The sequence below is a fragment of the Stegostoma tigrinum genome, chromosome 15 (genome assembly GCF_030684315.1).
Source record: "Stegostoma tigrinum isolate sSteTig4 chromosome 15, sSteTig4.hap1, whole genome shotgun sequence".
NCBI lineage: Eukaryota > Metazoa > Chordata > Chondrichthyes > Orectolobiformes > Stegostomatidae > Stegostoma > Stegostoma tigrinum.
Genome location: NC_081368.1, coordinates 27,723,543 through 27,747,338, shown reverse-complemented (window position 1 = coordinate 27,747,338; position 23,796 = coordinate 27,723,543).

The following is a 23,796-nucleotide window of genomic DNA, read 5'->3' as shown; positions in this document are numbered from 1 at the left end:
TACATTTTGTTGAAATAGCTTACAGTTTATAGACAGTCAATTAATATGGCATTTTGTAAATTCTTACTTTAGGAATAAACTCCAAACCAAAACACAAACAGATTCTAAACAAGACCTCACACTTAATATGCATTGCGTGACCTAAAATGTCATCTCTTCTTTACATTGATAAAACATTTAGTTCTCTCAGGGCAGTGATTTGAAAGAAATTCAGGGAGTTATATATACATGTCAATCAATTAAAACATTCTAACCGATCGAAGCCAGCACAGCACCTTAGGTTTGTTTAGTACATCCTCATCGGTGGTGTGAACCTTTGATCTTTTCCTTATAAATTCTGTGTCTGATGCTACATCTCGGTCTAACACCTGAAGAAGAACTGAGTCTCTGAAAGCTTGTGATTTCAAATAAACCTGTTGGACTATAGCCTGATGTTGTGTGGTTTCTGACATTGTCCAAGTCAGTCCAACCCTGGCACCTCCACATCATTGCGAAAGATAAAATAGATACTGTGCATTAGTGAGGGAGAAGATAAGGTAAGTTTGACATATTTTAACTCCATCTGCTTGAAACTCTGGTACCTGGATTATCCTGCAGTGTTAGTGATTCAGCTTTCTGAAACAGTCATGGCTAAAGCCTCTCTAGCGAATCAAAAGATGGCTAAGGAAATAGAGGAAAACATGGTAAATTTTTAATACCTCAAATCCCACAGAGTGAATGGCAAGGAAAATTGATTTAAACATCTTCCTGTGCAGAGCCATAAAATCTTGTGACTCTCAGAGATAAGTTGAAAACCATAATACACTGCTATAATAGCTCAGCTCTAAAATTATGCTTAAAATTTTAAGTAGTCTATTTCTGATTATTGGAAGTCTCGAATTAAAATAGCTCTACCTTAGAATAATGAAAATTGAATTTACCATTCTCTTGAATAAAACCAATGCTTTATGCATCACTTTGTTTTCATGTTCCCAATCTCTTCTAATGCACAGTAATTGTGAACCAATTTAGCACAGAAGTAGGCTTCACTGGGTATTTTCTTCCAGGCATTAACATTTGAAGTTCTATGAGAAATGTGTAGCAAGTATAAACGAGACATGCAGGTACAGGAAATCAGAAATGAAAAACGGAACAATTAAAACAAAATACATGATGCACTTCCATTTTAATGACTGGGCTCACTTCAAAGCTTTAACCTTTCCTATTCAGGTACAGCTTGTTTTGCTGGGTAATTTCTTCAGTTATTTGAAATAAACATGTTAGGCAGTTTTACAAACAATTTTAACATTGTTTTTGGAAGTGTGGAAGTAATCCTAACATACATTAAAATTTGAAAACGGCTTCTTAACCAAACCTTTAGGCCAGAAATAGAACCAAATCAACAACAACTTGCATTCATATAATACGTTTCTAATGATAAAGGATCCTAATTGCCTTAATAGGGAACTAATTAGCAAGCATTGGCAAGTTTCAGAAGTATCGTAAAACAAAAGGTAGAAAAGTTTAGCCAAGGTTTTCCAAAGCCTACAGCAAAGGAAACTTCAGTGTTGGTGCAAAGTTGTTTAAGGTCCACAAGACCCAGAGTTGGAGGGATGCAATGAATTAAGACCGGTGTGTGACAGGAAGAGGTAATAGGAGAGATTTCAAGTGCCCAGATATATCCAGATTCAGGTCTTTTTTGCTGAATGAGCCACTGCAAATTGTGCCCATGGCTTTTTTCTTAAATAGAACTGAATGTTCCTGTTGGTTGTGCCTTGTGCATGAGGGGTCATTCTGCTTACTTGTAATCTCAAAGGCCGAGCCATTGAGCTTTAAGGCTGTGTTAGATAGATTTCTAGTTGTCAAAGGCATCTGTGGCTGTGGAGAACGGACTAGAAAGTAAAGTTGTGATCGTAATCAGATCCACTAAGTTAAGGATGCAGGCAGCAGGCAGTAAAGAAGGCAAATGGTGTGTTCACCGTCATTGCAAGAGGTTTTGAGTGTAGGAGGAGGGATGCATTGTTGCAGTTGCACAGGGCCTTGGTGAGACCACACCTAGAATATTGTCCACAGTTTTGGTCTCCTTTTCTGAGGAAGAATGCTCTTACTCTCGAGGGAGTGCAGCAAAGTTTACCAGGCTGAGTCAAGGGATGACGGGACTGACGTATGAGGAGAGATTGACGAGACTGGGATTGTTTTGCTATAGTTCAGACAAATGAGGGGGGATCTCATAGAGACTTGTAAAATTCTAATAGGACTGGACAGGATAGATGGAGGGAGGATGTTCCCGATGGTGGGTGTGTCCATAACCACGGTTCACAGTCTGAGCATTCACAGTCAACTGTTTAAAAAGGAGATGAGGAGATATTTCTTCACTCAATGAGTGGTGAGCCTGTGGAATTATTTAACACAGGCAGTAGTTGATACCAGAACACTGAATGTGTTCACGAGCAACTAGATATAGCACTTGGGATGAATGAGTCAAAGGCTATGGGGAGAGATCAGGATTAGGCCATTAAGTTGGATGATCAGCCATGACCATGAAGAATGGCGGAGCAGGTTCAAGGGCTGAATGGCCTCTTCTAGCTCCTATCAATTATGTTGCTATGTTTCAGCCATAATATCATTAAATGGTGAAGAAAGCTTGAAGGGCCAAATGGCTTCACCCTGTTCCTAAATCCTAGGTTTCTTTGTTCCAATGTGTTGCTACCTGACTGTAGTATTAATAGCAAACATGTTCACAAGTTAAGACTTTTGTTAAATTGCAAGTCAAAACAACTTCAAATAAATGCATTAACACTTTGTCATGATTTTCCAGAGTCCTATTTCAATTCACTGATTCTAACATTGTGGTTTTGAAAAGACTAAAGAGGGACCAATCAATAAAATTGATTTTTATTTTGTTTATTTTAAAGGAGGTAAAGCAATATTTCACGACTTCCATTGGAGAAGAATGGGGATCATAAGGATTTATGAAAATTAATGAGTTAAAATAAAATTTATTTGAGTTTACTCTTTCCTTTAGAATTTAGTTTACTCTTTGCATTATCCTACCTGTTTACACTAAGAATTATTGATTTAATGGAGTTGGATAAAATATAATATTTCATTATTTTTTAAATAGCGGCAACTTACAAGGAAAATTTACCAAGAAAGAACAACACAGATATATATTTTTGTTATCCTGCATTCCTAACACCTACATGAACAAGGAACAAATAAACAACACAAAAATAGCACAACAGGACAACGTTTTCATTTATTCTTTCTCCAAACTACTCCAAAGGAGATTGTGTTCATCATTAAAATCTTGATGAGATTAATGGATAAATAACAGATGAGGTCTAACTGAAACCAATGGTAATGAATGCAATCTTAAATTTGTTGAAGAAGATAATTGAAATGTCAATTAATTTTAAAAATTCCCACAGTCTATTATTTAATGAACTAAGTGGCTTGAACCACTAAATTAATCTAAATTAAGGAATAATTTAAAGCCATTAATATCCATCATTACCTGACACACATCACCTGACAGTTTTAGATACACTCAGTGGAAAATTTCAAATATGAGTCATATTCCCTACGTGCTCCTTTGGGTGAAAGTGGTTGCTGGAAATGTTGGCAGACGTGTTCATTTTTTTTTAACTGAGATATTTAGCTGCTGAAAATTTAGAGATGAAAGCTGTCTTAAAAGAATGGATTCTGGAAACATTTTAAGCATCTGTCAGATAACATCACACACAGTCAGTCATTTCCATGCTTCAAACATAAGGAGTATCATTGTGATATCATTTCAATAAGCAGGCAGGAGTAACTAAAGTGCACTTCAAACCATACAGAGCTTCAAATCATATCATAAATTGTTAGAACTCTTATAACAAACGTCACTTCAATCCTGAAAATTTGAAAAACCAAGGGAGATAACCAATTTAGTACATTTAATGCTTAATGCATTGCACTTTAACATGCGCAGAGAATAATTTCTAGGTAGTACAACTGGGCAGGTCACTTATTACTAGTTATCAGTTTATTGCATCCATTGTTCTCGATGTGGTCTCTGCTATATCAGGGAGACCAAATGCAGGCTTGGATATTGGTTCTGCACACACCTACCAACGTGATTTTCCGGTGCCGATCCATTTTAATTCCCCCACCCACTCCCCTGGCAACATGTCCATCCTTGGTGTCCTCCACTGTCAGAGTGAGGTCTAATGTAAACTGGAGGAACAACCCCTGATGTTTCGCCTTGGGAGCTCACAGCACAATGGCCTCAATATTGACTTCACCAACTTCAAAATCCCTGCACCCCCAGTCTTATCCCATCTACAGTCTTCCCCTACCTCTTCACCTCCCTGACCTGACCTAACCTGTCCAGCTTCCTACTCACTTATCCACTCCACCCTTCCCACTAACCAATGACAATAACCCCCTACCTGCATCCACCTATCACCATTCCAGCTACGCTTCCGAGGTCCCCACTTCCACCCTTTATTTAGTTCTCCCCAGTCCTGGCAAAGGGTTTTGGCCCAAAACATTGACTTTTCTCCTCCTCAGATGCTGTCTGGTGTGCTGTGTTTTTCCAGCTTCACATCTATTGACAATTCTTTTTCAAACTGTGTAATTTATTTCAGTCTGTTTTCTATTGATCTGTGAGGAAATAATTGCATTGGACACTGTTCCAAAACATAATTTTAATGTTTCTTCTTATTCAACTCTGTAATTTGCTGTGTTGGATTTGGTGTTCTATTTGTGCCAGCAAATACTACCATTATGGTTTAGGAAGAAAGATTTATCATCGGAAATATCCATTGTCACTAGGTTAATCAAGTAAAACAATCCTGAGTTAAATTCATTCTATCTAAATGAGAGCATTGTTTGCACTCACTTTCTATCTTTTTTATTTTTAAACTTTTTTTTCAGTTCTTTTATTCCTTTTATTCTTGAGCAGTTCTAAATAGCACGAGATTGTGACAATTGTTGAAACGTTTCACTGAATGTTATTGTACTTTTACTGTAAAATGCAATGGGCTTTAAATAAATCGCCATCATTCATTTCTATCTCTGCTGTTTGTTATTCATATTTGCCTCCCTCAATTTGCCTTCACCTTATTTCGCCATTCTCATCTGTACTTTCCTATATTTCTATATTTATTTATTTTCCCTGGAAAGTGGGCATTTCTGGCAAATGCAGCATTTATTGCTCATCCCTAATTGCCCTTGAGAAGGTAGCGATGAACTTCGCTCATGAACAGCTGCGGCCCTGTTTTTAGTAAAACTACTGCTTTGGTTTTATTCAATGCTTGTTTCTCAAGAATAGCATACACATGCATAGTTTACCCTTTAAAAAGTAAACATCAGAATCTACCCCTTGAATGAAGCACCTGAAAGTGTAGAGCATCTTATGACTATTAAAACAATTCTCCTCAATAAGGCCTGAGGGATATGTCTTAATGACTACTATTTAAAATAACTAAACAGTTAAAAGACCAAAAAAAAGCCACAGATTATGATTTTATTAATTTGAACAGCCAACTTTAAAAAAAACAGCCTGAAGGCAATTGTCACTGTTCAAAGAGTGCTGCTGATTAGCATGGCATTTTAATTAGATATGTTCTCCCTTCGAGAATGTTGAGTTTACACGTATGCCCCAATAAGGTGCTGACTACCAGGGATGGTACATTGTCATTAATTTATTGTAATGAAAAACACAAAAAACAAATCTAGGAATGTCCTTTATATGACATCCGTTTTGTGTACACAGAGTCTATATTCTAACAAATTTCTCTCATCGAACCTATGGTAATGAAATATCCACTAAAGTATGACTGTTATTAAGTTGACCTACATTACATGGAACTCTGTATCTGGAGACCAGTTTGCAGCTGTATTCAACAGCCCCACTTTATTCACATCTGGTGAAATTTAGCTGAAAGTAAAATATTTGTAAAAAAGCAACTATATTTTCAGTCAAAGTATCTTGGCATGCCCCCTCAAAACAAAATTGTCAAGTATCAATTGCTGCAAAATTGGTAGAGTACTTGTGGATTGGAAGGCAGGACATTAGAATTTGTTAGTAAAATGATAATGGGGAAGAGTGCGTGGTCCCTTTAAAAGGCAGTTTTTTACCTTGGAGAGGTACAAAAAAATGTCTGCAGACACCAGCGGATGTACACAGAGTTCTTGAAATTGAAACATTATATCAAAAGGCTAAACTGTTAGCTGGCAAAGTAGCATTTTTACCAAGACAACAGATACTTAAATTTAGCCAATTCATTTAAATCAGGCTCTAGAAGCCAAAGCCCAATTAAATTTAAATCTGATGGTTTTGACAACTTCAAATCAATTCTATTGTAAGAAATTAGTAGGACATCTAAGGCATAAGAGAAGAGGGCATTTGAAAATCAATGTGAGGGCAAACTGCTATGTGTTAAAAGAGCAACTCTGAACAGCCACCAGTTCTAAAGAAAGTTAAAGTCACTGGCGATAACAGAAATCGCTAAGATCTCAGAGTAAGCACCATGCAAATAAAGATAGTACAGCACTCTTAGCTAATATTTCTGAGACAAGAATTTGACAGAGGAAGATGTTCCTAACTGGAAGACAGCGGAAAAGGTAAAGAACATTCCGGAAGACTTATCCTGTCTGCAATTTAGAGAGAGTAAGCTTTTTTTAAAATTAATTTGGTTTGTAAAATTGGGGCTTCTATCTATTGAAATAGCATACTATTAGAATTTTGTTTTGTTCAGGAATAGTTATTTGTTAATGGGGAAATGCTCAGTTTGTTAGCAGTTCTGTCAATTTGTTAACTGTTAGAGGCAGATAAATAAATTGTTACTTGTTGATCGTATAGTGACTGTCAGGAGTTCATTTTGTTTCACCTCTCCTTTATAAAAGATTGAGACGTGAGAGGCAGGTTACACCTCTTTTCACTTTTCCTTTAACAGATTGAGATGAGGCAAACTTCTCTGGGGGTTTCAGTTTTAATTATCTGAGATGTTTAACCAATCCTTCGTAAGACAATAAACGATAAATAGTATTGAATTTTGCACTCTTGAAACAAGATGTCCATCTTTCATTACTTCACTTTCACAGGAAGATGCTTCAACTTGATGAATGCCCATGTAGCTTCCTTTCCACTTCAAATCATTCAAGGAGAGATGCCTTAGTTTTCCTTGTGCTGTAGATTAAGTTGTATGAATGCTGTATGAACAGTTTAAAATAAGCAATACTTGAAAATGAACCTATTGATCATACTGGACTTAAATCATGAAGTACACAAACCGAAAAACTGTCATTTGCAATTTTTATCAGTTTTCCCTTCTGCAACTTGCCCAAGTAGTTTTTTGTAAATTCGATGGTGTTTCCTAAAAGAGAAAAAAATCCCTGGAGCATCAGCTACAACGTACCTGTTCTTCCTGCGGAAATCAAGACAAAAGGTGATTTTATGGGCATTACTATTGGCCTCATGTGCTGTTCACCTAAATTTCACTTTCTATTGGGATCTTTGCTTGATTTGTTTCACCAGTGCAATGGTGGCCAGTTTTGATGGACTGTTGCTACCTCTGACCAGATTCTGCCAGGATAGTGCAGCTACAGACTCTGTGGTCTGTGTAACATGTGACTTTTTAAAATTTATTCATGGGATGAGGATGTCACTGGCTGGACCAATATTTAGTGCCCATTTCTAATTGCCTACAGGGCAGATAAGAGTTAACCACATTGCAATGGACCTGGACTCAAATATAGGCCAGGCGATGACACGAGAGAAGCCGATGGCAACAAATCGGCAATGGATTCATGGTTATCATTAGACTCTTAATTCTAGATTCTTATTTAATTCAAATTCCGTCGTCTGCCATCGCAGGGTTCAAACCTGGGCTCCCAGAACATTATTTCAGAGATAGTAGGAATTGCAGATGCTGGAGAATCAGCATCAGAGGAGCAGGAATTTGGCCTGCTGTGTTCATCCAGCTCTACAGCTTGTTCTCCCAGAACATCACCTGATTTTTTGAATTAACAGTACAGTGATAATGCCATGAGGCTGTTACCTCCCTTCAAGTGATTTATAATGAAATAGATATCATTTGCTTTAAAATGACAGAGAACGTATGTGAATGCATTCTATATTTATCCAACAATTTTAGCACAGGTCATTTCAAATTTGTAAATGATGTCCTAAAAATTACATTGTGGTCGCAAGGCAAAATAAATATGAGTGAAATGCTGAAAGACTGTCAATGCTTTGCTTCCTCTACGATGTGCAAATACAAAACTGAGCTTTCAGGGTGGGCTGACTTACCTGACTCCAGAACATCAAAAATACCCACGGCTAAATCCTCAGCAGCTTTCTCTCAGATTTTGCACACTATCTGTTTGAATGCTAGTAATGGCTTACATTTAAACCAGCAGCACTTCAATTTCAAAATGGCTACAATGAAAAGTCAGTGAAGGGATGCTGATGCTGATGTCAATGTCAGCATGAGGTACTTTGTACTTAATCACAGGAAGACAGTGAAGAACAGCACATGCCCATTCATTCGTGCAGACTTTATGGTTCAGCCATGCTCTGTCAGACACACTTCAACCGCTTGAAAGCTATTGTGTTACACAGTGTTGCTGGCTTAATTCAGGTCAGCTTTGAAATGAGAATTGAGCATGATAAAACTTTATTGCAGGACTGGCAGTCCAGAATAAAATCTATAGGGGCCAAACTTTCTGTCAATCTCCCTGTGGCTTCTGTTGGATTACCTCAAAACTGTTGTAGAAAATAATTACAGCAAACTTTGCTTTAACGGCCATCTTATGAATTAGTACTCTTGATAAACTGACAAAAATTATACGTCTCAAACACCATAAGTTTACTGCATTATCACAACCTCCAAGATGTCTGAGTGGTCGGTTGAGGGTGCGAGTGAGAAAGTTCTCTGTCAATAAGTTTTATTTAAGGCAAAGTTGCATTATTATTTAAAAACCGAAAGAGCTGCAGATGCTGTAAATCAGGAACAGAAACAAAGTTGCTGGAAATGTTCAGCAGGTCTGGCAGCATCTGTGAAGGAAAAAAACAGGGTCAACGTTTCGGGTCCAGTGACCCTTCACCAGAACTGAGGAAGACCAGGAGCTGCCTGACTGCTGAGCTTCTCCAGCAACTTTGTTTTGGTTCTTGCATTATTATATAAGTAATTCATGCTGTAAATAAAATGTAACAGTGTTGTGTATACCCCTGCATTATGTTCCTATTACTTAGTGTATGTTTTTACATTGATTACATGGACATCTTGATCAACCTGAATAGTTGATCAACCAACACACTCCTGGTCCCATTGGTGCTGATTATAGAAAGGTTTGCTGTAGTATCTGAAACTGTAAACTGATGTTAGATAATAATTTCTGCTCATCAGGATATGAAGGACTAAAAACAAAAAATGCTGGAAACCACAGCAGGTTAGGCAGCATCCGTAGAGAGACAGCAAGCTAACATTTCAAGAACAAGAACCGAAGTTGCTGGAAAAGCTCAGTAGGTCTGACAGTATTTGTGAAGAAAAAAAAAGAGTTAATGTTTCAGGTCTGACGACACTTTCTCAGAGCTTTCAGGTCACCGGACCTGAAACATTAACTCTGATTTTTCTCCACAGATGCTCCCAGATCTGCTGAGCTTTTCCAGCAACTTCTGTTTTTTTATTCCTGATTTACAGCATCCACAATTCTTTTGGTTTTTATTCAGCGATAGGTTCAATTCTAGATGACTCTTCATCAGAGCAGGATACAAAGGATTGTTTCTGGGGCGCACAAACCAAAGTTATAACATGCGTCCTATGAATTCTCCATGTGTTCACTAAAATTGCAGAGAGCTCCACACTGAGAGTTTTGATGTTTTCAAAATGCTCTTGTGTATTCACTCTTACATTGAGGCTGAAACCACAGAAGACAGAATTGTGGATCAAAGATATATTGGAACCACTAAGTACCATGAAATAAAACTTTATTGTTAACTCAAATCAGAGCCTATCTTCTTCAGGCATCATGTGAGAATGCTTCCCCTTTTCTGACACTGAGTGTGGAGAAGAGCCAGTAAACAGAGGGGACTTCCATTCCATTGCAGAGAAGGTTTATTCGTGTGATTATTTCATTTTTGGTTATTTTAGTTGTGGGCAGGCAGGACGTTTTGAAGCCAGCTTTGACCTTCTGGGTATCAATATCCAGGAGTCATATTTAAAAGGCACACAGACAACACTCCACTTTCTGAAGGCCAGCACCATCAGTAGTCCTCTGCCTACCATCACTGCCTATCCCAGAGGTTGTCAGAGCGATGTGGTGGAGGAGCCAAGAGGGCTGCTGAAAAGTGGGTTCCACTTCTTGCCCTGGGGTGTCCCTCCTGGATAATCTGGACAGAGTGTGCCATATCATCCTGACATGCTGTACTCTGAGCAATTTGAGCAGGCAAAGAGGTGATATGCTGGACACTGAGAAAATGTGGGAACAGAAGCAGTCTTCCAAGGAAGAGGATGAGGACATTTAAGAGAAGGATGTTTTCCTTGGGTATGACAGAAGTCAGCTGTGTTGGGCACTACGAAACAGACAGGACCTGATTGACGCCCCCCCCTCCCCCCACCAATTCCAGTAGAAGGGAGCAGGATGCAGCAGACTGTCATGGAATGTTACATGGTCATTAGTCATTATTCAATTGCATTGTGAGAGCAAAATGCAGCATGTATTTCTTTGTTTCTGTTCCCTTTTGCTGACTTTCAATAAAAATGTCATCTTTGGAATTGACCAAATGTTTGCCGGTATGTGCCTATTCAATGAGCATTGGGAATAGACAGAAGGGATTTAGAGAATCTGTTCAAATATGATGTAGCTATGGATAGGTAAACTACGTGGCCTGATGGCTAAACAGTGACTAGAGTGAGGCTGGAATCAGGCCTGCAAAGCGCGATAGGGACAGGGCAGGTAATTAATGAGAGATAAAAAGAACTGCAGATGCTGGAGAATCCGGGATAACAAAGTGTAGAGCTGGATGAACACAGCAGGCCAAGCAGCATCGTAGGAGCAGAAAAGCTGATGTTTCGGGCCTGACGTTTCAGAGGTAGTAAATGAGATAGGTTTGGAAAAATATAGCAGGCAATCTTGCCGGGTCTCATGGTGAGAAACCCTCAAAAAACACGATAATACTAACCCTTAGTCAATATTGTGTAAGATTCAACAGAAGTGAATAACTCAAAGAAGAAACAGGTAGGGCATAAACTCTCCATTGTGCTAAAAGATGTAGTGAAATCATAGATACACGGAGGACTTAATGCACAAACGGTGATTTCCCTCCATTTCATAGCAAAATTTAAAGCACGGCTTGTTTTTCTCCACTTCAAACATTTCAATGATATTTAAATGTTCAGAAACTATTTTTGCAATACATAAAAGGACAATTCTAAAACATTTAAAACTTTTTTGCAATTTTACCAAAAATTCAGGAAAATGCTTGAAATGAAAAGAAGAAAGGATTTAAATTTTCATTCAGACAATAAAATGCTTAAGGATAAAGTTTTATCAGTAAATCATCTTGAGTACTCAGCAGTTAAAGAAAGTTACAATATTTCAAATAATTCATAAGCTTTGCTGAAAATTACAGAGCATTCAATAAAATTTGACTAATTATAACAAAATAAAACACTGAATTATAAAATCAATCACTTCCACAAATAATTTTTTAACCTCTTCCTTTCAACTTCTTTCAAGTGAATAAATTAAATAAGAGAAATAACAGTAGCTAAATATAAATGACAATGGGTAAAATATTACACCTCCAAATAGATTGCAAGTTATAAACAGTTCAGACAGGGAACTAAAGTGGACTATATAGGAAGAAACATAAATGCAATGTAGAATTGCTTCAGGATTGGAGAAGAAACCCCAACAAGAAAAGTGAATGCAATTCTTTACTCTGGTCTGTTTGCAAGTCATGTTCTGAAATGAAAACTTTGAGAGCAGATATAGATACTATTGATAAAATTATAAGGTCATTCGATAATTTCTTTAAATCGAGCGGCATTGAATAATGCAAACAGCAAAATTTAATATGATAATGTTGCTTTTTCGAAAACTGTTGGGCAACATTATCATTGATACTTACATGTTGTCAGAATTTTATATTTATGGTGACTTATGACCAGAACTGATTCAAGACAGAATTGTCTTCAGAAACTCTGATAAATTTCTTTCAGATATCTTATGAATGAAAGAAGATCTCACAATGGGAAGAGCTATCCAGTTCATGGTAGAAATGAAATTTCAAACAGAGTATAAGAAAACGTTAAGACAGAAAGTGAATTTAGCTTAAGTATCTCATCAGTCTTTATCAAGTACCTAAGCTGCAAAAACACCAAATATTGCATGACAGACTAAAGCAAATGTCTTTTGACGCTGGAAGTTATTGTTTCAGATGTGATGTTAAAAAAGAAACTACACAAACAGGAGCAATGATCAGCTTTATCATAACAATGCAAATTTTGTAAGAAAATGGAACATTTCCAGAAAATGAGCAGAAATCAGAAAGAACTGTTCACCCATAGATTTAATAATGCTAATGTGCAAAAATAGGTTAACTCCTTAAAATGAGGGTTGTCTTTTGGCTTCCAATTGCTGCTTGAGAACCCCAATCCATCCCTGCCACAATTTCTTTTGTTCTCTGGGGAAATGTTTTGACATGGGGAGAAGCCTGTTATCTTTGGCTGCGCAGGTTTCTTTTGGGGAAGGAAAGAGAATTTCTCTCAGGGTTCCCATTTGCCAGTGTGGACATCACCCCTCAAGATTCTAACTGCTCTACCCTCCTCCCAACTTCACTAATCTGATTTCTCACAAACAAAGCAACAAAGGTATGGATGATGATTTCAGGAATCACTGATCTGAGGACAGGACACCTGCAGGTGATATAGCAGGTACAGGTGAGCATATGCAGCTCATGCCTCAGCCTCTGTGCACTTTTAAATAGACACAATCAAAGTATTTATCTCAAAGCTACTGCTCAATCTCTTTGTATGCAATAAAGTTGTCAACATGCTAATGTATTGATTAATGCATTCTGAAGGAAGAAAACTGCAATATTTTGAACACAAATCAGGTCATTATGTTAAAGCTGATTTTCAGGATGTTTGAATGGGCTTTGACAAATCTGCTATGGGTTGAATCTGCTTAATTCTTCATCAAACAACTCATATTGTAAAAACATGCCTTTGTGTTTATCATCCTTTAATTATTTTTCTATGGTTTACATGACTTTCAAAGCCAGTTTCTGATCTTCAAAGAGATTCTAGGTGCATGAAAATCACATTCTACATCAAGAGTTCAGTTTATTTTACCAGGACTTCAGGGATTAATTCAATTTACACATATATAAATCATGCAAAGACCATTCTGTTTTTATTCAGGCCATTTATTCTCTTCCAAAGTTAAGTACTTCATCTCATTTTCTATCAGTCAAGCCAAAGGGACTTACTTGACTGGTTTGCTTGGTTATCCCTTTGTGAACCAGTTTTAAATTTACAATATGGAACAGACTTAAAAATCTATATATCTTGCTTAGATAAATATTTGTAGTCATGAAAAAAAATCTATTGTTTGGACTTTTAAAAGATTCTTTTGTGAGATGAGTGTGTCACTGACATTGCCAGCACTTTTTGTCCATCCCTAGTTACCCATGAGAAGGTGGTAGTGTACCATCTTGAACCACTGTGGTCCATCTGATGTATGTTAATCTACAGAGATGTTAGTGAAAGTAGTTCCACGAATTTGTACCAGCGACAAGGGATGAAATAGTGACATAGTTGCAATTTAGGGTTGTGTGTAGTTTGAAGGGGAACTTAGAGCTGATGTTGTTTCCATGTATCTGCTCCTTTTGTCCTTCTGTATGGTAGATATTATGGTTGAGTAGGAGCTGTGAAAGGAGGTTTGGTGAGTTGTACAAGGACATTGTTTTGAAGACATGATGTGCCTATGGTGAGGAGCGTGAATGTTCAATTACTGAAATGGTTGCTCACCGAGTAGGCTCCTTTGTCCTGGATTGTGTTGAATTTCTTGAGTTTTGTTCAAGTTGTACTCATCCAGGCAAATGGAGAGTATTCCATCACATTCCAGTACCTTATAGATAGATCAAGCTTTGAGGAATCAAAATATAATTTAACCAATGAATCTCCAGGCTCTGACTTGCTCTTGTGGGTATAGTATTTAATAAGCTGGTCCAGTTAAGCTCCTGGACAATGATAAACCTGAGGATTTTAGTAGTGGTGGATTCTAGGATAGCAATGCTACTGAGTGTCTATGAGAGATGATTAGGTTCTCTATAATTAAAGATGGTAATTGCCTGGTACTTGCACAGCATGTATATTATTTGCATTCATCAGGACAGGTTGATTGTTGTCCAGGCATTGCTGAATGCAGGGACAAACAGTATCCAGTATTGAGGAGTCACAAATGGAATTCAGAATAGAATATCAAACCTTTACTCCTGAAAACAAAAACTGAAGTGTAGGCTTTCACATTCAGAGGTCTTTGGGCAGAAAGAGAGTAGCCTGACAGAAATAACGATTGTACCCGATATGTCTACAAAGCAGGATGATTGCTGTTCATGTTACTGCGCAGAACATGGGAGGGTTGATGGTCTCTGATCAAAACTAAATCATGTTATAATCTAATGACTCTGAAGGATTTGCCCTGGTCAGGCTGGGAGAAGAAATCTCTAGATTTCAGACTTATTGCTGAAAATCAGAGGACTGAGGACAAGGATCTTCATACAGTCCCTGCAAGCGATGTCTCAGCAAAACAAGGAGATGTGAACCCAGTGCAATCTGGAAGTGACCATGGACAGTTCCCTATAAAGAATAAACTTGTGGAGAATATGCTGTAAAATATATGTATAGGGTGTGTGGTCATCAGTCACAAATAGACATTATAAATGCCATCTTGTCGGGCATTGCAAGCATTGGTTACCTGCAATGTAATGTTTAGCTGATGTTGCTTCAAGTTTGTTTTCTATCAGAAAGTTCCTAAAATTTGAAATCTTGTCACATTTTTATTGTCACTGGGAATTTAAATCTCTTGTTATTCGCCTCTATATACATAGAAACAAGTAATGAAGTCATCCTGGCCACAGAGGATAGCCCTTGTCTCTTCTGCGTGAACCTTGTAAGGATTTCAGCCTTTGATGTTTTAGCATATTTGTCCATATAAGATTCATGAAATCAAAATTGCACTGTGCACATCTAACACAATCCAGCAATTTTGATGTATGCTGGAAATGCTGCTGGAAACGACCTAAAACTCTGGAGAGAAACAGAATTAATGTTTCAGGTCAACACATCTTTCACATTTCATCAGGTGGCCTCTCATCAGGACCACATCAGCCTACACAACAACTTGGAACAATGTTAAACAGTAGTCACCTTGACTGTATGTAATGAATGTGAATGAGAGCATATATTGTCACAACGTCAGCACCTGCAAAGAGTACAGCAGGATCATTAGTCTCAGAGGTCCACCATTCCCCACCAATGGAAATGGATTAGCAACAACAGTTACCACAGCAACAGCACTTACAATGGGAGTTATATTTTCTTGAAAAGGAACACACTCCTAGGAATGAGCAGATACTTTTTAAAAGGCCAATGACAATGCACATGTGTTCCATTAGGGGACCTGCATGGTTTAATAACTACGTATGCAATTGATGTGCAGAAATTGACAGGCTGGAAGTGCCTCGAGTTGATGCATACTTTTCTTCATGATTGATTATTTTCTTTGTGACCATGTTTCAAGAAATGCAATTACACTTCGTGTACATGCTGGCTTGCCATGGCCATGTGACCTTTCCTTTGCTGGAAGTCAGTTAGCTCTGTTGGCTGTGTGTAATGCCAGTGATGCCAAAAGGGTGGTTTAAATTCCCATATCACCTCAGGGCATCATGAAGATCTCACCTTTTCAATCTCACCCCTCATTTGAGGCGTGGTGGCATTCAGGTTAAACTCACCACCGTTCTACTTCCTCTAATGCGAGAACAGTGTTATGTTTCTCTGGGAACATGATGACATCACCTTTAACTTAATCTGTTGTATGTGCCTTTGTCTGTGGCAACCATTAAACATATCACTTGAGACCGTGAATAAACATGTAAGGAATTCTTAAACAAAATAAATTAAAATGTGCTGGGAAAGCTCAACTGGTCAGGCAGCATCTGTTTTTTTTTAAATCTATAGCTATTCCATAGTTTTTCATCCAATAGTGAAGAAAATAATCTAATTCTGCCTCATTTCAATACCAACAGAAATAAGTAGAAAATGCAAAGCCATTTTGACAAACTAGCAATTCAAAGTTGCAAAACTTTTTAAACTTCTTCCTTATTGATTCTTTCAGTGACTGTCTCCCTTACAGCTCTAAAAATTCACACCCTTTCAGCTGCACAGTTTGTGATGTTATCTTTAAAGTGACACATGAAATGGCTGCCATGGGCTGCATGCAAAGGCACTTAGAGCAGAGATAGATGTCACATGACTACGGCAAGCCAATTCATGCACCACTGATGCATTTCTCCAAACACTTCTCATTACCTGCAGATTTAGCAAACTCTAGTGAAAAAGTGGTTTTCTTCTTTGGTGTAGCTCAATCTTTTGTCTTTTCTCTTCCTTCTGCTCCTATTCATTATAATGAGAATCACCACACTAACTGATCACCATACCAAGATGGCAAATTTTGTAGGCTTGTACTCCAGAAGCCTGAACTACTAATATAGAAAAAAAAGCATACTTTTTTTCTTTACAGGGCTTGGAAACTGGCATCAAGTCAAACAGTGAATCTAAATCCTGCATTTGGCAGCGGCATGCCCAACTCAGCAACTTTGCTGTAAACAACCTCCTAACTACTTGTGAGATTGCCATACAGTTTAGGTGGGCTGGTAGATGCTGTACACTGCTAACCTGAGAAGTGGGGGCTGGCAGAGCTGAAGCCTCTACTGAGCCACTCAGAGAAGTGGGCACTACTGGGAAACATCAGGATACTTCGGTTCACCTTCAGCTGAGTAGCTTGAGCACATAAAAATTAGGAAGTTGATGACTATGTGGCAAATAGCTCCAGTGGGATGGTTAGGACTGGGAGGTGCCTATCCTGCCATGTCAAGAAGCCTCTGGTTCTGATGACGCAGCAGCTGTCATGGGGGCTCATCTCCACGAAGCTGCTGGTCCCTCTGTCTACTCAGTGTTGCCCCTATAGGATATGGAAGCTGTACAAAGAAGAGCAAATGCTTATGGTTTCGCTATGCATAGCATACATGACCAGGAGGTACACACATATATAGGGAATTCTAAATCTTGACCAATACAATCCATCATCTTTTGAAATGTCTGATGGGTATCCCTCTTTCTTTTCTCAAAACTGCTATTCTTTGGTCTTTCTCAGGGAAGCTTATTGATTGGAAAATATCACTCTTATAGACGTGTAGAACATAACTTGAGAGCCTAGAAATGTAGATAAGTGTCGGTCAGTGTACCTGAGATTTGATAAGCGCAACCAATTACTGGCCAACAGCCAAGCTGTCAGGCTTCATATCTGGACAAGTGTCTACTTAGTCAATCGAAACCTCATTCTGCTAAAAGAAAATGGAGATGAGAGCTGCCCTGACTTGTCACTTTTGATTCTATCTCCATTAAAGGAAGAATGTTTGAGCTCTGTACTGCAGTCAAGAGAGAGAGATGATGTAATCAATCATTGACTCCGACCATCAATGCAGACCTGAGCACTCGTGAGTAATCTGTGGGTGCAAGATCCTTGTAATTTCAGATTTCTGTACATCCTACCACCCGAATAACTGTGCATTGATTGTATTGAATTGCAGAAGAGCCTTAAAGATTTTTGATGGATAATTGGCACATTTGGTTGTCAATTCATTTATATCATTCTTGGGCTAGGATTCTTAACCTGCTAGGACCTCAAAGAGTCTTACACACATCATCGACAAGCCCTGTAAAATAGGGTCCTTCGCTATACAAACTGATTGCTCAGCTCCTTGGAGCAGGCGGGTCAGGTAGTTCACTAACTGCTGCTGGCAAACCATCCTGGCATTTGGACTGGATCAAGGAGCTGCCCTGACCCAGCACCTAGTTATTGTGCCACCCTACCGTACTTCTCCTCCCCTCCCCAACAACCTCAAAGTCCCACCTGTGTTCATGTAACCCTCAGCCTGTAAAGTACTGGCCCATGAGTTTGAATCATTCTATGACAATGGGTAACTTACAATAAGAGCAAGAAGCTTATATTATGAATGTTGACCATGTAAGTAAACTACTTAATTGTCATTAACAAATAGCATTTAGCTCAGTAACGTCCTTTAAGAAAATGAATCTTCTGTCCTTACCTGATCTGGCTGATATGTGACACAAGATCTACAACAATGTGGTTGACTTGCAACTGGCTACAAAATGGCCTAGCAAGCCATTCAGTTGTATAGGGATGGGTGACAAGCAGCGGTCTTATCAGTGCTGTCCACACCCAGTGAGTGAATCCAAAAAAAAGCCATTGTTGTGCCACCATAATGCAGAGGTGAGATACAAAGGCTTCTCTGCCTGAAAATACTGGAACCAGCTACAAGACTCTACTCTTGGTTGCACAGCCAAATTGCTTCAGTCAGGAGTTATGTTTCAGACAAAACTCGGAGATATTCAAAACCAGTGAACTTAATCACAGTATCCTCTAAAAAATCATGTAGGATGATAACCTTTTACAAGATTTTTGTGACAGCACTTTTGACTCTCATTGTCGAGTCTCCTCTGTACATGTTCCACTTCAGAACTAGGGACATATTCTTCCGGCAATCAATTCTACTGGCAGTAGATTTGCTATGCATGCACTTTTCAGATTCCCCAACATAACGACTGCACAGCAGACCTGCTCTTTATGTTGCTTGCTCAGAAGCATCCATTGAATTCCTGCCAAAGTCTTGGTAGGAGCTCAGAAGAAAATTCCCTTGACCCCTGAATATTCATTCTATATTGAACTTTAGGGATGAAAAAAAAAATGACTAGGTAGGGCTTTTCATTATTTCAATAGCAAAGAAGCATATTCTCAGGGCAGTCTGAATGAAATCACAGGATAGGGACCTTGTGGTTAATTTTTAAAGACATTTGTATGGCACCAGTGAGAAAGTCAAAGTTACCAAACACAGAACAATTGTCAAAAAGCAGGGAACAAGGCTGTGTGATCCAGGTTTAAGACCTACTCCTAGAAATTTTTTTATTGATAGAACCATACAAATCCCCACACAACTCCCACTCGCAGCCTATTGCAAAATCACAACCCTGCCAACACCATTTATCTTCTTTCCACATTCCTCAAATGCAGCTGTATCAGCATCTTCTTTGGAACAATGGAATGTCCAGAGACTGTTTTTCTCAAGGTTTGGGGTTAAGAATTGAGAATGCATCAGGTCACATACATTTTTATTTTACCCAAAAGTGCACAGTGCTAATAAGAAGTAGCTGACATGAAAATTTGCCTTTTGTTTGCAGAATGCGAACAAAATGAACTCTCCTCCACCCCGAGTGAAAAATTCATCTGGCCCATTCTTCACAAGGTTCGTTTGATATCAACATAGCAACAAACAAAATAAGAGTGAGAAATCAGGCCAATACCAGACAAACAGGATAGACAAGTCAAATGATGTATAAGCACATCCAGCAGCAGTGTCAGATACTCTCTTGCCAAGCATCAGAGTCACGATTAACCATGCAAATTTTGGTACAGCTTTTGATCTTTTGCAAAGAAATTGTCCACAACTGAATTTTCCTAAAAGTTCTCCATAAGAAAACACTTTACACTACAAATATAAAAATAAATTACTTATTCATTAGAAAGGTGCAGACAACGTGAGAAAGTCTAAACTTAAATCTGAAATATAATATGCAGTGCCAAAATTGCGTAACAAGACAACCTGCATCTGAAACATTGACTGCAAATAATATCCTAATCAGATTAAGAGTTAACAAGGTGTAGAGCTGGATGAACACAGCAGGCCAGGCAGCATCAGAGGAGCAGGAAATCTGACGTTTCGGGCCGAGACCCTTCTTTAAAAATGGAGAAGGGTCCAGACCCAAAACTTCAGCTTTCCTGCTCCTCTGATGCTGCCTGGCCTGCTATGTTCATCCAGCTCTACACCTTGTTATCTCAGATTCTCCAGCATTGGCAGTTCCTACTACACCATCCTATTCAGAATGTTTTACAGCTCCACAACAATTAACTCATTCACTTGGTAAGGCAAGAATTCTTTTGGTTGCATCTGCTGCATTAACGTATAGAGGTATGGTAGGAATCCTGTTTGCAAATGAATGAGCTCTTGTGGCTAAAGATATCAAGTCATATTGGGTGGAATGGGTGGGATTAGAATATTGAGCTGAATGATCTGCCACAAATATATTGAATGGCAGAGCAGGCTTAAAGAATTAAATGGTCTGCTGCCACTCCTATCTTTCGTGTTTCTGAAAAGGAAGGCCCAGAGGCAGCCAGCATCAGTTAGAGGAGTGAGTGAAAGGAATTTCTGGTGATAGTCAGCATCAGCCAAAAGAGCTCTCCAGTCTATGTTCCTCATAAAAGAATAGCTGCTTTCAGAGAAAACCCAAAGTGTGATATCTGAAGAAAGCAGATCAGTGGTTAGTTGTTGGAAATTTGTGCTTTCTGCTTTTTAACATTTCTGTCTAGCTTCCCCTCATATTCCAACATCTTTCTTTCAATTAGCCATTCTCTGCCATTATTTTTATTTCGCCCATGCATCTGAGATGCAATTCAGATTTGCACAATTATATCTTTTTTCCTTAGTAAGTAACTCCTTTAATCAACATTGGCCCACCCCTTAGAGAATATGAATTTTCTGAGCATTCATTTAAATATCTGCACTGCTTCTCTGTTTATCTGACTCCCTAGCCTGGTGTTGAACTTGGCTTCAACTCGATTAGCATTCTTGCCCAATATTTGCCATTATTTATGTTTAAAACATAAACGAGAAGTGCTGGACAAACTCAACAAGCCTGGCAGTATCTGTAGAGAGAGAAGTAGCATTAAAATTTCAAGTCTAATGTCCCGACATCAGAACTTGGGAAGCTCTGATGAAGGATCATTGGATTTGAAACATTGACTCTGCCTCTCTCTCTACAAATGATGCCAGATTTCTGAGTTTCTCCAGGTCTTCTTGCTTATGTTTCAGATGCCCAGTATCCACAGATCTTTGTTTTTACTTTATGTTTATATTCTGGTTCTAAAATTGTTTCAAACTAAATATAAAATTCAATCGAACTGTGCTTACTGATATTTAGGGGTGCCTTTACTCGAGGTTCATTAATTAATCCTATCACATTACTCAGTCTCAAGTCCAGCATACCCTATTCTCTGATTGGTTCCATAAGATGCTACATTAAGAAACTATCTGGAAACCATTCTCTGAACTCCTCATCTAGATTACCACACTGAATCTTATTGTTCCTTTATTTAATGTAGTTAAAAGCACCCATAATTATTGCTACCCCTTTATCACAAGTGCCCATACTTATTTTCATAAACTGCATCCTACATTGCTGTTACTAAATGGTCTATAGTCCATCACTGTTAGTTACTTCTTTTCCCTTGCTATTCCTCATCATTGCCCAGCTTGACTCTACTTCATGATCTTCTGAACTATCATCTCTAACTATTAAAACAACGCCATTCTTCATTAGCAGAGCTATATACTTCTTACGAGTCATAAATAACTCAAAGCTCTGAACCCAGTCCTTTTCATCATGTAGCTATTTCTCCAAAATGGCTATTAGATAATATTTATTTGCTTCAATGTAGACTATCAATTGTTATTTTGTTATGACGCCTTTACACATTCAGATTCAGAGCCCTTTTGACATATTCTTAGTTTATTTTCTCTGTCCCTTCCTCCCATTCTCTGACTTTCATGTTTCATTTGACTATTTGGCTCTCCTGCCTTGATTCTACTTCTTGATTTGTCCCATCCATCCAAGGTTGACCACTCATCTGGTTTATCTTCTGGTTTAAAGCACTCTTTACTTCCCTAATGATGCTGGAGGAGGCAGGCCAGGAAATAGCTGACTCATTGTACAAAATGTTTGCAGTCACAGAGAGGCCCCAAAGGACTGGAGAGTAGCCAATGTTGTTCCTTTCTTTAAGAAGACCAAAGGGATTATCTGGGATATTACAGGCTGGTTAGCTTTACACCAGTTATAGGAAAATTATTGGCGAAGTTTCCTAGGGATAAGATTTACTCACATTTGGAAAAATATGGACTTATTAGTCATAGGCAGCATGGCTTTGTGTGGGGAATGTTATGTCTCATAAACATTATTAAGTTTTTGAGGAAGGGATAAAGTTGATTGATGAGGGCAGGACAGTAATTGTTGTCTACATGGGCTCTAGCAAGGCATTTGACAAGGTCTCTCATGGCACACTGATACAAAAGGTGAAGTTACAGGGGTTCTACAGTGAGCCAGTAAGGTGGATACAGACTAGTTTAGTCATAGAAGACAGAGAGTAGCAGTGGAAAAGTACTGTTCTAACTGGAGATCTGTTACCAGTGGTGTAGGGAAGGGGTCAGTGCTGGGACTCCTGTTGTTTCAAATGTATATTAGAGAGAGAGAGAATGTAGGTGGCCTGATTTGTAAGTTTGTGGATGAGAGAAACATTGGGGGAGCTGTAGATATTGAGAAAGATTCCCAGAAGATATAGAAAGGCTGGAAACTTGGAAAGAGAAATAGTAGATGGAGTATAATCCAGAAAAATGTGAGGTGGCGCATTTTGGAAGATCTAATGCAGGAGGGAAATATACCATAAATGACAGAACACTTAGTAGCATCAACATGCAGAGGGATCTGGTTGTTCAGGTCCACAGATCCCTGAAAGTAACAACATAAGTGGGAAAGGTAGTCAAGAAGACATATGCCAACTTGCCTTTTGTGATCGGGGCTTGGAGTGTAAAAGTTGGCAAGTCATGTTGTAGCTATGTAGAACTTTAGTTAGGCCACATTTGGAATATTGCACACAGTTCTGATCACCACACTACCAGAAAGATGTGGAGGCTTTGGAAAAGGTACAGAAATGGTTTAGTAGGATGTCGCCTGGTTTTGTGCAGTTTTAAGTATGTGGAAAAATCCGACGGACTTTGTTTGTTTTGACTTGAGCATTGAAGGATGATGGGTGGCCTGGTAACAGTTTGCAAAATTTACAGAGGCGTGGATACAATGGATAGTCAGAGTCTTTTTCCCAGGGTAGGAATGTCAAAAGCCAGGGACCATAGGCTTGAGGTAAAAGGGAATAAGTTTAAAGGAGATGTGAATGGCAAGTCTTTTTTTACACAGAAGATAGTAAGTGCCTGGAATATGCTTCCAGAAGAGGTAGTGGAGGCAGATAAAGTAGCAATTTTTAAAGTGCATCTTGACAGATATATGAATAAGCAGGGACAGTATTGACTATATTATACTGATAGTATTGATGCCATTATCCCACAAAAGGAAATAATAGTTTCAACAACAGTTTTTGAGCCATGTATTAATTTCACGAATAGTATGTGGTGTCTGTCAATTAGCATGTTGCTCGGATAATAACCCAGAGATTATTATCTTTGGGCCTCCACAGTTCAGTTTGATGACTAGCTCTTCATGCTGTCAGAGTAGAAACTCTTTCCTCGCATTACTTATATCATTAGTACTGACATGGGCCTCGACAATTGGATTGTCTCCCATCGATTCCAGGTTGCTATCCTTCCCAATTTAGATGCCCTGAACCCTGGAATTC